This window comes from Liolophura sinensis, chromosome 1, assembly GCF_032854445.1.
Source record: "Liolophura sinensis isolate JHLJ2023 chromosome 1, CUHK_Ljap_v2, whole genome shotgun sequence".
Classification (NCBI taxonomy): domain Eukaryota; kingdom Metazoa; phylum Mollusca; class Polyplacophora; order Chitonida; family Chitonidae; genus Liolophura; species Liolophura sinensis.
Window position 1 is genome coordinate 85,525,772 of NC_088295.1, and position 12,249 is coordinate 85,538,020.

Below are 12,249 nucleotides of genomic sequence, written 5' to 3' on the forward strand. Positions count from 1 at the left end.
CTGTACCTTACACAATGGATCCACAGAAACCCCCTAATAACAACTGACACCAGATATTTGACCAAATTTGTTTTCACAACAAGACACTGATTGGAGAGTCACTTTGAACTATCCTGGGAGGACCACCAGCCACAGAACTGTCTCATATCTCATAATTTCATTTTCTGGTCTCACAGGACTGAATTCCTCCACCTTCAGCAGAGAGATGAATCAGCCTTCCACCTTACTCAACTTGCACTGCCTTCACCTTCTTTCTTAAATGAACTCGGCAACAACTGAAAAGTACTCAGCATAGCTATGGACAGCATCCAGTTGAATTACTTGTATAACCGTTTAAATCCTGATCTATGTACCAAGACACAAGGAAAACCAACGTTGCTAGCCATAACATGTATTTCTTATGGTACAAACTGTAAACAAGTTCTTTGTTGTAGTATCACATGCTTATAATGTAACAGCTACATTGTCATTGGCCACGGCTTTACAATTAACTACAGATGGAACACCTAGCCCCACAACAGTGCAAAAGCTGAAACTACCCCAGTTTTACTGCAATTTCAGCTGATTTTTTGCATTTCTTTAAAACCAAAACTTTATTAACAGAATTAGGGGAAGTACTCTCAACATAGGAAAAAATCAGTGCAAACATAAATGTAGCTGGAATAGGGACAGCTGACATACTACTACTGTCCAATCAGATATCCTAATTGTGGTCTGGCATTTACATGTACCTTGTACCGGTATGTCCATCAGCCAACACGTTAAGCCTGAATGTACATAAATGTTAGCCTGGACCATCATTAACCTGGCCACTACAGGTGGTGTCTCCACCTGTTACCTTTACGGCTCACCCACAGGTATAAGAGCATTTATCAGATCTCAAACTCCAAGCACTGCCTTGTGAGAGGTTTTTATCAAGAAGGCTTTACCTACAAGGGTATGAATGGGAACTGAGCCACAAATCCTCTACTGTAAACCAACTTCACACTTCTCCCTGATAAGAGACTGAATATTGTGGACCCCAGTGTTCTGCAGGCATTGAGCCAAACTGTCTGCAGGACATTCACAATCTGTCAGTTATGTCAAAATAGGTCATCAACCCAGACAGATCGCTCTTTACCAGGAAGGATGGTTTAAGACACAACAAGAAGGAGCATTTAAAAATTACCCCTCACACAAGTACTATGCTTCCAAGAAGGGCCTATATTTTAAACTTCACAACTGAAACTGAATCACCAAGAATTCCCTTTCTATACGAAATACCTTCCTGAAAAGCCAACAAGTCATAGTCAAATGGACAAGATTACACACAAGTACATATAAGATATATTCACATTTAATGATTCAGTGAGTTTATATTAGACATTGCCAGAAAACATTTAATGTATTGTCCTTCAAGAAATAGACAAAGAAAGTCTATTTGTCTTTTCCCATGAAAAAGAGATCAGAGTTTCCGCAAACACATGAACTTCTTGTCCAGTGTACAAGTTTTATGCGAAACTTCTCTGTCAGACTGCACTTCACAGGTGACACAGCTTAATTGAGCTAATATGAAAGGCAATAAAAATAGATCACCTTTTCCTACACAGCTTTGTCCACCATCACTCAGGCTGATCATCATGCAGAGTCTTCTGCATTAGGCCCGTGATTTTTTCACCGAAACAAATGTCAGTCTGTTTTCAAACAAGTTCTTCATGCAGGCAGGCTAGCAAAAAGAAAAAAACTATACTTGTAAGGCCAAAACACCTGTTGTTAATGACTTAAATTAGGTGTCAATCACTCAACCATATTTCATTGACGAGGAACTAGAACAAAGACCAAATCCATAAATTAATTGTAGTTTTGCAGCTTTTGTAGTCCATCAAAAACCTTGAACTCATGTTCCCTGGTGTGAAGTTGAATCAACACTTCTCTGAGCACATAAACTGAGGGTACATGTAGGGGAATCACATACATCTGCCAGATCAGACATCAAAAAACTTCCGTGGATATGGTTTATTCCAGTAATTCCAGAGGCTGACAATGGCTTGCAGAGGGTAATGTTAGCATAGCATTAGCTCTCAATATTTTCTCCTTTATACATGTATTTTAGCCATATATGATGATAGAGCATGATGTATCATATGACCGACCAGTCATTGCAGTATAGATATCTACGCATGTACATGTAGGTCATCAGGCTCGCGTCTCTGGTGAACGTTGTTTTAAATGACCACTACTACATTGTACACTATGCCATGCACTGGGCAATCTTCCCCCTATTGACCGCTGGCGTGACACATACCCAACACAAAAGTTATCCTATTTCCAGGTGACTGATAGTTCATATCACCAGGGTGGTTAAGAACCCTGTTACCTGTAGACCATTCTCACCTGTCGATTCTCATCTGTAATGTACTACACACAATATCCACCTTTCAAAACGACATCACGCAGACACTTCATTTACAGCTGTTTTCACAGTCTATGAATTTCTGACCCCTCGCAAGGCCTGGAGACAGTGGTAATCAATCACTGACCAGCCGGAGGAGAGGGTACCTTGTCACCCATACATTAACCTCAAAGCCTACGTCCTTATTTTGTGTGCACTCAGCTGACCGGCTAAATCATATACTCATCATACATACAGGCTTTGAAAGATATAAATCTTGCATTGAAATTCATTATGGCTCATCTGTAATGTACTTGTTTAGCTAACTTTTAATACACCTGAAAATAATTATCCAATATTTCTTACTTTGCTATTATGTGTTTTCGGTCCATAGCTCCCAGATTTTTAAGTTCAACTCAGTATATGTTTAGGAGTTAAGGTGACACACCTGTTACCAGTAGTGTGTCGTTATTGCACAGGCTACAGGTATTTTCCATCTGCGTATGCACATTAAACCTAGCAGCACTAGCACAAGCCAGGACAATCTATAACCCAAATATCTAGATAAATTGATTAGTACAATATATGTACATAATAAAATGTCTTTTCATGTATCTGTACAAGCTCACTTTGATAATAGAGTGAGAGTAAAACCAGATCCAAGACAAAGGCAAATGCTCTTTCAAGCATGGACTTGTTGGCTGGTAGATGATTAATGACATTTTGGTCGTTACTTGAATAAGAAATATCTACAGTGGCTCGGGTTGACGTACCTACATCTACATAAGGTCAGCACAGCCATACAGCTACCCGTCAAATCTTCGAGTGTTACGCGAGAAGTCTGGAGAAGCCCAAATCGAGAGTCAGTCTGGGAACTGATTTGTGAAAATGACAGCAGCAGATATATTGGCAATTTACACAGGAACAGAATTGGATTTAACGGGAGACTGGTGTAAATGAATACAAATGTGTATAGCTGATGGTGGTCAGAAATTGTGCATTGATTAAGGCACTGTACAGACTTCTACCAGCACCTGTCCTACCCCAGGCTTTTACCAGCAGTGTAGAGGTTGGGGGTGGGAAGTTAATGGGCACATGCATGACTGGACACTGGTTATAACCAAACTCACTGCTTCATTTCCTGGTAAAATGACCCATGTCCAGTGGAGCCCACATCCTGGTACCATACAAACACTAGCTATGATTCCATGTTACCCTGCCATACATAAATCAGACCCTTTTATTAGCTTCTCATACACCATAGTTGGAAGCAGCCATTAAAGCCACCATTATGGGACTAATGTGAAACCATGGTGTGGTCAAACAGAGTGAATGGCTACCCAGTCCAGACTAATTACCCTCAGCCAAACAGACACATGTATATTAATACCAGGGTCCCTACACTAGGTGACATTACAATTACTTTACCTAATGTACTTTATCATCTCATTTTCTCTGCCTTGGTTTTTCACGCTAATATCGTATCATATAACAACCAATATCTCCAAATTCAATACAAAGCGTAACCAGTAATCAACATAAAAGCTTTCCTAATGACTTGCAATCAAAATGAATACTGTATTCTCCGCTGATATGATATTAGTATTTCCCCTGTGCAAAGCGTTTCGTCATCGCTAACAACTCTCTTCATACTCACACACGGACAACATGTCAGGCCTAATAGTCATTACTCAGAAGTAAAATCTTAATTAAGGATTACACTATATCACTAGAGGTATGAAAATAGTCCCTAATGTAAGACTTGATGCATTTTCCTCAGGAACACACCCCAAGGGTATCATCTAAGAATCTTACCATTGGGCAATATATACAATGCATTTACATCCTCCTCACACTTCAGCCCATCCTTCATGATACTCAAAATCCTACAAAAACACTGTTATGGCCCAAACAAGCTCAAGCATATTGGATTCTGGTTTTAAGCACTTTAATACATAACTAATTCAAGGAAGCTTCAAACAAACGTTTTCCAGACTACATGCAAAACTTCCAGGCCAATACACACAGATACATATGCCACACAATATGCATTACATTGCAACTTTGAATAAAATCTGCCTATTGGAAATACTAGTACAATATGCTGAATCAGGGATCTCTTACAAACCAGTGCATATAAATACATGATTTTATGGTACTTGCTTGATAAAATGCAATAGTAAACGACTTCTTTTAACTGCTTGACTTTGCAAATTTGTCTCCCCCCTAAATCTGTATGAACTTGTGTGACTCCTGAAATGTTGACACAGCTTATTTTGTAGGAGAGTGTAAACAATTCAAGCAGCTGAAATTAAAATAAATATTGACAGTGCATTATGGCCTGACCATGTACATTCACAGCTCAATCCTAGCTCCATCAAACATATCATGATGTGTTCATAAGTGCAAGATTTTACAGCTAGCTATCCAACCAAAATTTATGCAAAAAATTTGTGTATGGAAACCGTTGGAAAAACTCAAGAACATTTCCTTTAACAAAATAGTCAATTCCAGTAGGTTACCATTTGCAAGGGAAGGCCTTAGCAATATGCTATGAGAAATTTCAAACTGAGATATAAATCTTTTTTACAGATGCACAAACAATACGATTCTACAATTGAATCTACACTAATGCTTTCCTGGAAAGCTGTTGGCTGAGTGTACATAGTAAACCACTAAAAACTTGATAATTTTGCAGCTCAATTTGAGCATGATGTTTAATGTGACATTGTCAAGGTGTGGCATATCTTGGCTTGCCAACTGATCACACTGGGTGTATATATTTGGTGTTGGAGATTGTAGACTGACCTGTATGACATACCTCATGTATGGAGACAACATGGTGTATATGTTTGGTGTTGGGGATTACAGACTAGCCTGTATGACATACCTCATGTATGGAGACACCATGGTGTAGATGTTTGGTATTGGGGATTACAGACTGGCCTGTATGACATACCTCATGTATGGAGACAACATGGTGTAGATGTTTGGTATTGGGGATTACAGACTGGCCTGTATGACATACCTCGTGTATGGACACACCATGGTGTAGATGTTTGGTGTTGGGGATTACAGACTGGCCTGTATGACATACCTCATGTATGGAGACAACATGGTGTAGATGTTTGGTGTTGGGGGTTACAGACTGGCCTGTATGACATACCTCATGTATGGAGACACCAAGGTGTAGATGTTTGGTGTTGGGGATTACAGACTGGCCTGTATGACATACCTCATGTATGGAGACACCATGGTGTAGATGTTTGGTATTGGGGATTACAGACTGGCCTGTATGACATACCTCATGTATGGAGACAACATGGTGTAGATGTTTGGTATTGGGGATTACAGACTGGCCTGTATGACATACCTCGTGTATGGACACACCATGGTGTAGATGTTTGGTGTTGGGGATTACAGACTGGCCTGTATGACATACCTCATGTATGGAGACAACATGGTGTAGATGTTTGGTGTTGGGGATTACACACTGGCCTGTATGACATACCTCATGTATGGACACAACATGGTGTATATGTTTGGTATTGGGGATTACAGACTGGCCTGTATGACATACCTCATGTATGGAGACAACATGGTGTAGATGTTTGGTGTTGGGGATTACAGACTGGCCTGTATGACATACCTCATGTATGGAGACACCAAGGTGTAGATGTTTGGTGTTGGGGATTACAGACTGGCCTGTATGACATACCTCATGTATGGAGATAACATGGTGTAGATGTTTGGTGTTGGGGATTACAGACTGGCCTGTATGACATACCTCATGTATGGACACAACATGGTGTATGTCTTTGGTGTCGGGGATTACGGACTGGCCTGTATGACATACCTCATGTATGGAGACAACATGGTGTAGATGTTTGGTGTTGGGGATTACAGACTGGCCTGTATGACATACCTCATGTATGGAGACAACATGGTGTAGATGTTTGGTGTTGGGGATTACAGACTGGCCTGTATGACATACCTCATGTATGGAGAAAACATGGTTTAAATGTTTGGTATTGGGGATTACAGACTGGCCTGTATGACATACCTCATGTATGGAGACACCATGGTGTATATGTTTGGTGTTGGGGATTACAGACTGGCCTGTGTGACATACCTCATGTATGGAGACACCATGGTGTAGATGTTTGGTGTTGGGGATTACATACTGGCCTGTATGACATACCTCATGTATGGAGACAACATGGTGTAGATGTTTGCTATTGGAGATTACAGACTGGCCTGTATGACATACCTCATGTATGGAGACAACATGGTGTAGATGTTTGGTATTGGGGATTACAGACTGGCCTGTATGACATACCTCATGTATGGAGACACCAAGGTGTAGATGTTTGGTGTTGGGGATTACAGACTGGCCTGTATGACATACCTCATGTATGGACACAACATGGTGTATGTCTTTGGTGTCGGGGATTACGGACTGGCCTGTATGACATACCTCATGTATGGAGACAACATGGTGTAGATGTTTGGTGTTGGGGATTACAGACTGGCCTGTATGACATACCTCATGTATGCACACAACATGGTGTATATGTTTGGTATTGGGGATTACGGACTGGCCTGTATGACATACCTCATGTATGGACACAGCATGGTGTATATGTTTGGTATTGGGGATTACAGACTGGCATGTATGACATACCTCATGTATGGACACAGCATGGTGTAGATGTTTGGTGTTGGGGATTACGGACTGGCCTGTATGACATACCTCATGTATGGACACAACATGGTGTAGATGTTTGGTGTTGGGGATTACGGACTGGCCTGTATTAGATTACCACTGGCCCTACTTGAGACTGATGAAGTGCCTGGATCACAGCCATTACTCAGATTAGTTCTGTCTGGCCCAGTAGGTACAATGACCAGGCAATCCTCTGTTAGTCCGCTCTATTACGTTGGCCAACAGTCACATTTAAACTTGAGTGCCATCATTTAATCTAGGGAGAGAACTGTGAGTGTCCAAGTCCTCAGGTAACAGTTAGCACAAACTCAGAACCATTTCTATCTCAATATCGTCCTGACAGAGAAACAAACCCTGACCATATTACAGCCACACTGAAGCCCATAAAGTATCCCAGATACACCAGTTAATACTGTTATTGCGAATTTGGACCTGATCCCAGCATTAACCCGAAAATCCATGCCGTTACTGTGAAAATGATCCACTGAATCCCACTAGCTGTTTAGGCCAGTCCTAGAAGGTATGAGGAGATCAGACAAACACCTACAGATATATAAGACACCTAAGATTTACTTTAACTTCATAAAATGCTTATATGCTAAACTTTAACATCATCTGATATCTTTATGTCCTGAATTATTAAAACAATTATTTCAACATTAATTTTTTTGGCATAAAAATCTATGCATTTCTATACAACCTGTCAATGAAAATGGACATTCCAGGTCAATAATCACAAGGTCAATTCCCAAAACAATGTTCAAGACAAACCACCAAAGAACTGAGAAAGTTATACTTACATTTACAAATCAAGCCAATAACTTGGAACAAGACCCACTAGTTAGACAAGCAAATAATACCTTAGCACACGTGAAATTGACTGCTGTTACTGTCATCGTGATATTAACTGGACTCTTCTTGAGCAAAGACACACCTTTGCCACAATCACATTACAACATTAGGGGGAGAAAATGGTTGGATTGTCTGAGAAGGAGAGAGGACAAAGAGCACACACATTGCCTGTTTGTCCAGTGTAGTCCAGTGTAAACGCGACCAGACTTCAGGACTCACATATGCCCTCTCCTAGCCACAGTGCCTGATTCCCCGAAACAAGAAGTGCAAACGAATCAATGCAATGTAAATTCAGCACTTCCGCTCAAGTGGTTTACCTTATTGACATCGGCCACTTCTGTAGTCCCTGCCTTGTCAAGGTCAGCAGGGGTCTGCGGGTAACCGTGTGCCTTCCACTGAAAAATCCTAAAAGTTTTTTGCACATTTTTGTTCACACCTTGACAAGAAGCTTTCTGCCTGCCAAGTCTGTGCCACATCAAAAGTGTTCATGGCAAGGTAGAGTGGCCTTTACCCTGGCAGGCTGTGTCACAAACAAACAGCCCGCTCAAGCCGTCAACATGTTTTACATATCGCAGAGGTGTGTGAAAACACTGCCATCCAACACTGTTTAAACCCAGCTGTAATTCTTCACTGGATTGCGTGCCAGTAACATCTCAGGACACAGTGTCTTCCCTACCAAAAAATGTAAGAAAAAAGAGAAACTTTGCGAAAAGGTGTCTATAATCATTAACAAAGAAAAAAAAATTTCTTTGGAACTTCACATAAAATTAGATTTTTTGTGAGTGGGAATCTTTGATGCATTTTTTTTGTCTTATTTTTTTTTCCCACTGTACAGTTGATTACCAATATTCTCACTGTGTCCCCAAGTGTATTATGGCAGTCTTGTCACCTCAGTGTGAGCCCAAAGGTCTCCAGTACCTCCTCAAACCAAACAGTCTGACCATATCCTCACCAAGTGAAACTTCCTGAAATCTCAGACGACCAATCTCCTCACAGATAATTATTTTCTTTCTTGTCTATTCAGGATTGAACAAAGCTGTGTGGTAAGGTGATACTCGGGCTGATGGTTTTCCTCCACGACCCTGATCAACCAGAAGAGAGTGCGGCCTGTGTCAGAATCCCTCAACTCCCCACGGACAGACCCCGAGGAAAAGTTCATGGCAAGCTCTCCAAATAATCCCTGGCGATTTCTTAAGACGGGCAACATCACAACAAGACTTGCCCCCTGTAGTTGTTGTTGTTCTAAAGCTGGTATCATGTGAACATGACGCCTGTTATCCTAAGATCTTTTGCTTGTTCTGCATCCACTAACATGTCTTCCTATAGGTCATCTCTATGCCTCCATACCATGCCCACACACTGTATTAACCCACAATCCCCAATGATACCACACCCCTGCAGCCATACACGATCTCCCCTAAAACTACTCATTCAAACTACCAGCATTAATCCTAAATATTCTGGATGTTGAATCAGATACACATTGAGCCAAAATTCAAAAGTTATTTCACTTGCCTACAACACATACCTGTGGATGTAAATTATAATAAACACATAAAACTAAATTTTACCAAAAATTGTTCAAAATGTTTATAATATTCAGGCATATAAAAATAAAATATATACTTGTTTTTAATGCATCCTTTAAATTTAATTCAGCATTTGATAAAATTATAGCTCATGATCTGCACTGACTTCTGAGATATAAAAAGTCATCTTCCTTCTGAATGAAATAAATTTTAATGTATACTAGATGCAGGAGCTATTGATCAAGGGAATTCAAAACAACTTTCCAATTTCATGCTTAAGGACATTTGTCTAACTTTTAATAACAGCTGGACAATGTTTTATTTAGTTATCCAGTTTAACTTGGCTATAGGGACTAGATTGCATACATCATCAATCCTTATGACAGGCCAATTATCGTCCCCCTCCCCATAGGATTGGGTTCAAGAAACTGAAGACCTGTATTCTGCCAACAGTTGAGAGAAATCACATCAGTTTAATAGAAGTTCAGCAATTTTCCCTCATCAATCCTTTCTACAGCCACACTATACACCAAAGCCCAGTGTTCATCGGGGCTGCTGTATACCGTGCATACACATGCATGCTAATACCACATTTTAACATGCCCATTTTCCCTCCATAACCATGTCGCTTCTAAAGAAGAATCTCATGTTAGGGTTAACACTCAACAGCACAACAACTTAGAGAGAATGACTCTTCTTGAGGGAGGGATGTGAAATGTGACAAGATGATTGGGGCATGTGAAATGTCATTTCTGTCATCTGAACCAGCTGGTGCAGTCAATGGCAGCTTGACAATGGCCAGGAAGGAATAGCAGAAAGGCCAAACTTCATTATCTCCTAAATACCCTCATGTGAAATTGTCACATTTGGATCTGCTGCCTCCACAAGACGTGTGGAATATCCTGCATAGCGGTCTGAGGCTGTTACAGTGTCAATATGAGGAACACCGCACAAGTTTTGCTGAGTTAACAACATTATATGCAGGGTGAACGTTCACAGAGCTGCACCTGCATGCACTGCACTGACCAGATTAGATCTGTACAGTGTAGGTTGCCAGAGCCAGATAGCAACAGGTAAACTGACCTGCACGTTCACACATCCTTGCACCTTTATATGTAGTTAGCACATTGTTGTATTAGCTAGAGTGTCTGTATTGGCCATGTGTGTGCTAGAGGGTTAATTCTGTTAGGGTAGAACAAACCACATCTTTCTCTCACCAGGGCACTGCTTTGTTGGGAGACCAGAGGGGCGGGAGTCTTGTGTACCTGCTATTCTATCAATCCTATCACATCATAGACACTGGTCACACTTACTAGGTCAGTAAGAATAGGCCTCATCACAAATCCAGCGAATAGCCCCATGAGGGTAATGGGAAATTCAAACAAGCTTTCTTGCCTCTTTCTGCAGTTCTATATGCAGTGGTTGTATGCAGTAACTGAAGACGCCTACCAGAGGCCCCATGAACACTATGCTAGCCATGCATGCACTCTCTATAAGACTACTCAGGTGTGACAATTAGATACAGGTAATCCAAGGCCCCTTTAACACTGGGACAGCCTAAATACACACCACATACAGACAGCCCAACAAAATCCCTGCCAAATCTAGAGGTTCCCAATTTGTAGAACCATTCACCTAACTACACACTTGGTAATACTACACACTGATTGTGTTACAATCTGTTGTCAGGAGGAGCACGTTCTCATTTTATAACTGATATTCCAGGAAATTCAGTCCTGCCTGTCAGCCTTTGGAAGACTTTTGTTTAAATATGCAAAATTTTATAACTAGAAAGTCAACAAAGAATCATAAAATGACATCAATCAAATAACTGGATTAACTTGCAGCCAGGGCCATAAACCACCATAAAATCTATTGTATTTCACCTAAAGTTTAGCAGTTTTCAAATTACATATTTTGCATGATTCTGAACAATTCATCCACTTTTTAGAGCCAGTTTCTTGTGAAACTTGATTAATTTCTCATCGGAAAATTGTACATTCCACAAACTGTAAGGCATCAAACTATCACATAATGGTCTAAATGTGTTTCTTAAAGTGCACATTTACCTGTAAAACTTTTGGCGAAATAAAGCATTACAGTACAAAGATAAATGTTACAAAAGTGTAACTCACCAGTGTGGCTGGAGCTGAACACCTTATACTGATATCCAAGACAGGTTTGCTATGGTTTCCAACCAAGTGCATGTAAATTCCAAAGAGTATAGTTTAGTCCAAGCAACAGACACACAATCACAACAATATCAGTTGAGCAAGTCAAATCCTGGCATGTCTATATAGTTCACAAAATAATCCATTTGAAGGTAAAAAATATGACAGACATCACAGCGTACGTTGATCAGCAACTGTAGAGTTAACGTTCGTCGAGCAGTCTGCAGCCAGTCAGTGCAGCTGCGTCATCCAAGACTGGCCCGGTCAGCGGTCAGCAACAAACACCTGCAAAAACAGACAACAAGCTATTAACACCAGCTATTCACCTGGAAGGAGTAGCCCCGTCCACTTATGCAAGCTACAGTGATTCTATTTAAGAGGTTACGAACTACAGAGCTGAAATCTGAGGGGAGTCCATCAGTTGACCGCTCCTAAGTGTGGGTGAGCAGCTCTGAGCCTCAGCCCACACACACCTGCCCATGGGTAATCCAGGCCGCTTGCCTGTTTACCTTTGTGCCTGATTATCTACACATCCAACATTCCCCCTCTGCACACACATCTTATCTAATGAACTACCATCCATCATCAGAACGACAGTGA

The 12,249-nt window shown here is 40.8% G+C and overlaps 1 protein-coding gene across 2 annotated transcripts in view; it reads right to left on the reverse strand.

The window, feature by feature from the left end:
- The window catches only part of LOC135461920 (roundabout homolog 1-like), a 224,465-nt gene that overhangs the window by 100,307 nt on the left and 111,909 nt on the right, over positions 1-12,249 (reverse strand). For both annotated transcript variants that reach the window (XM_064739205.1, XM_064739206.1), the window contains exon 6: positions 11,614-11,934. The gene's annotated coding sequence lies outside the window, so the exon portion shown is untranslated. The remainder of the gene's footprint in view (positions 1-11,613; positions 11,935-12,249) is intronic.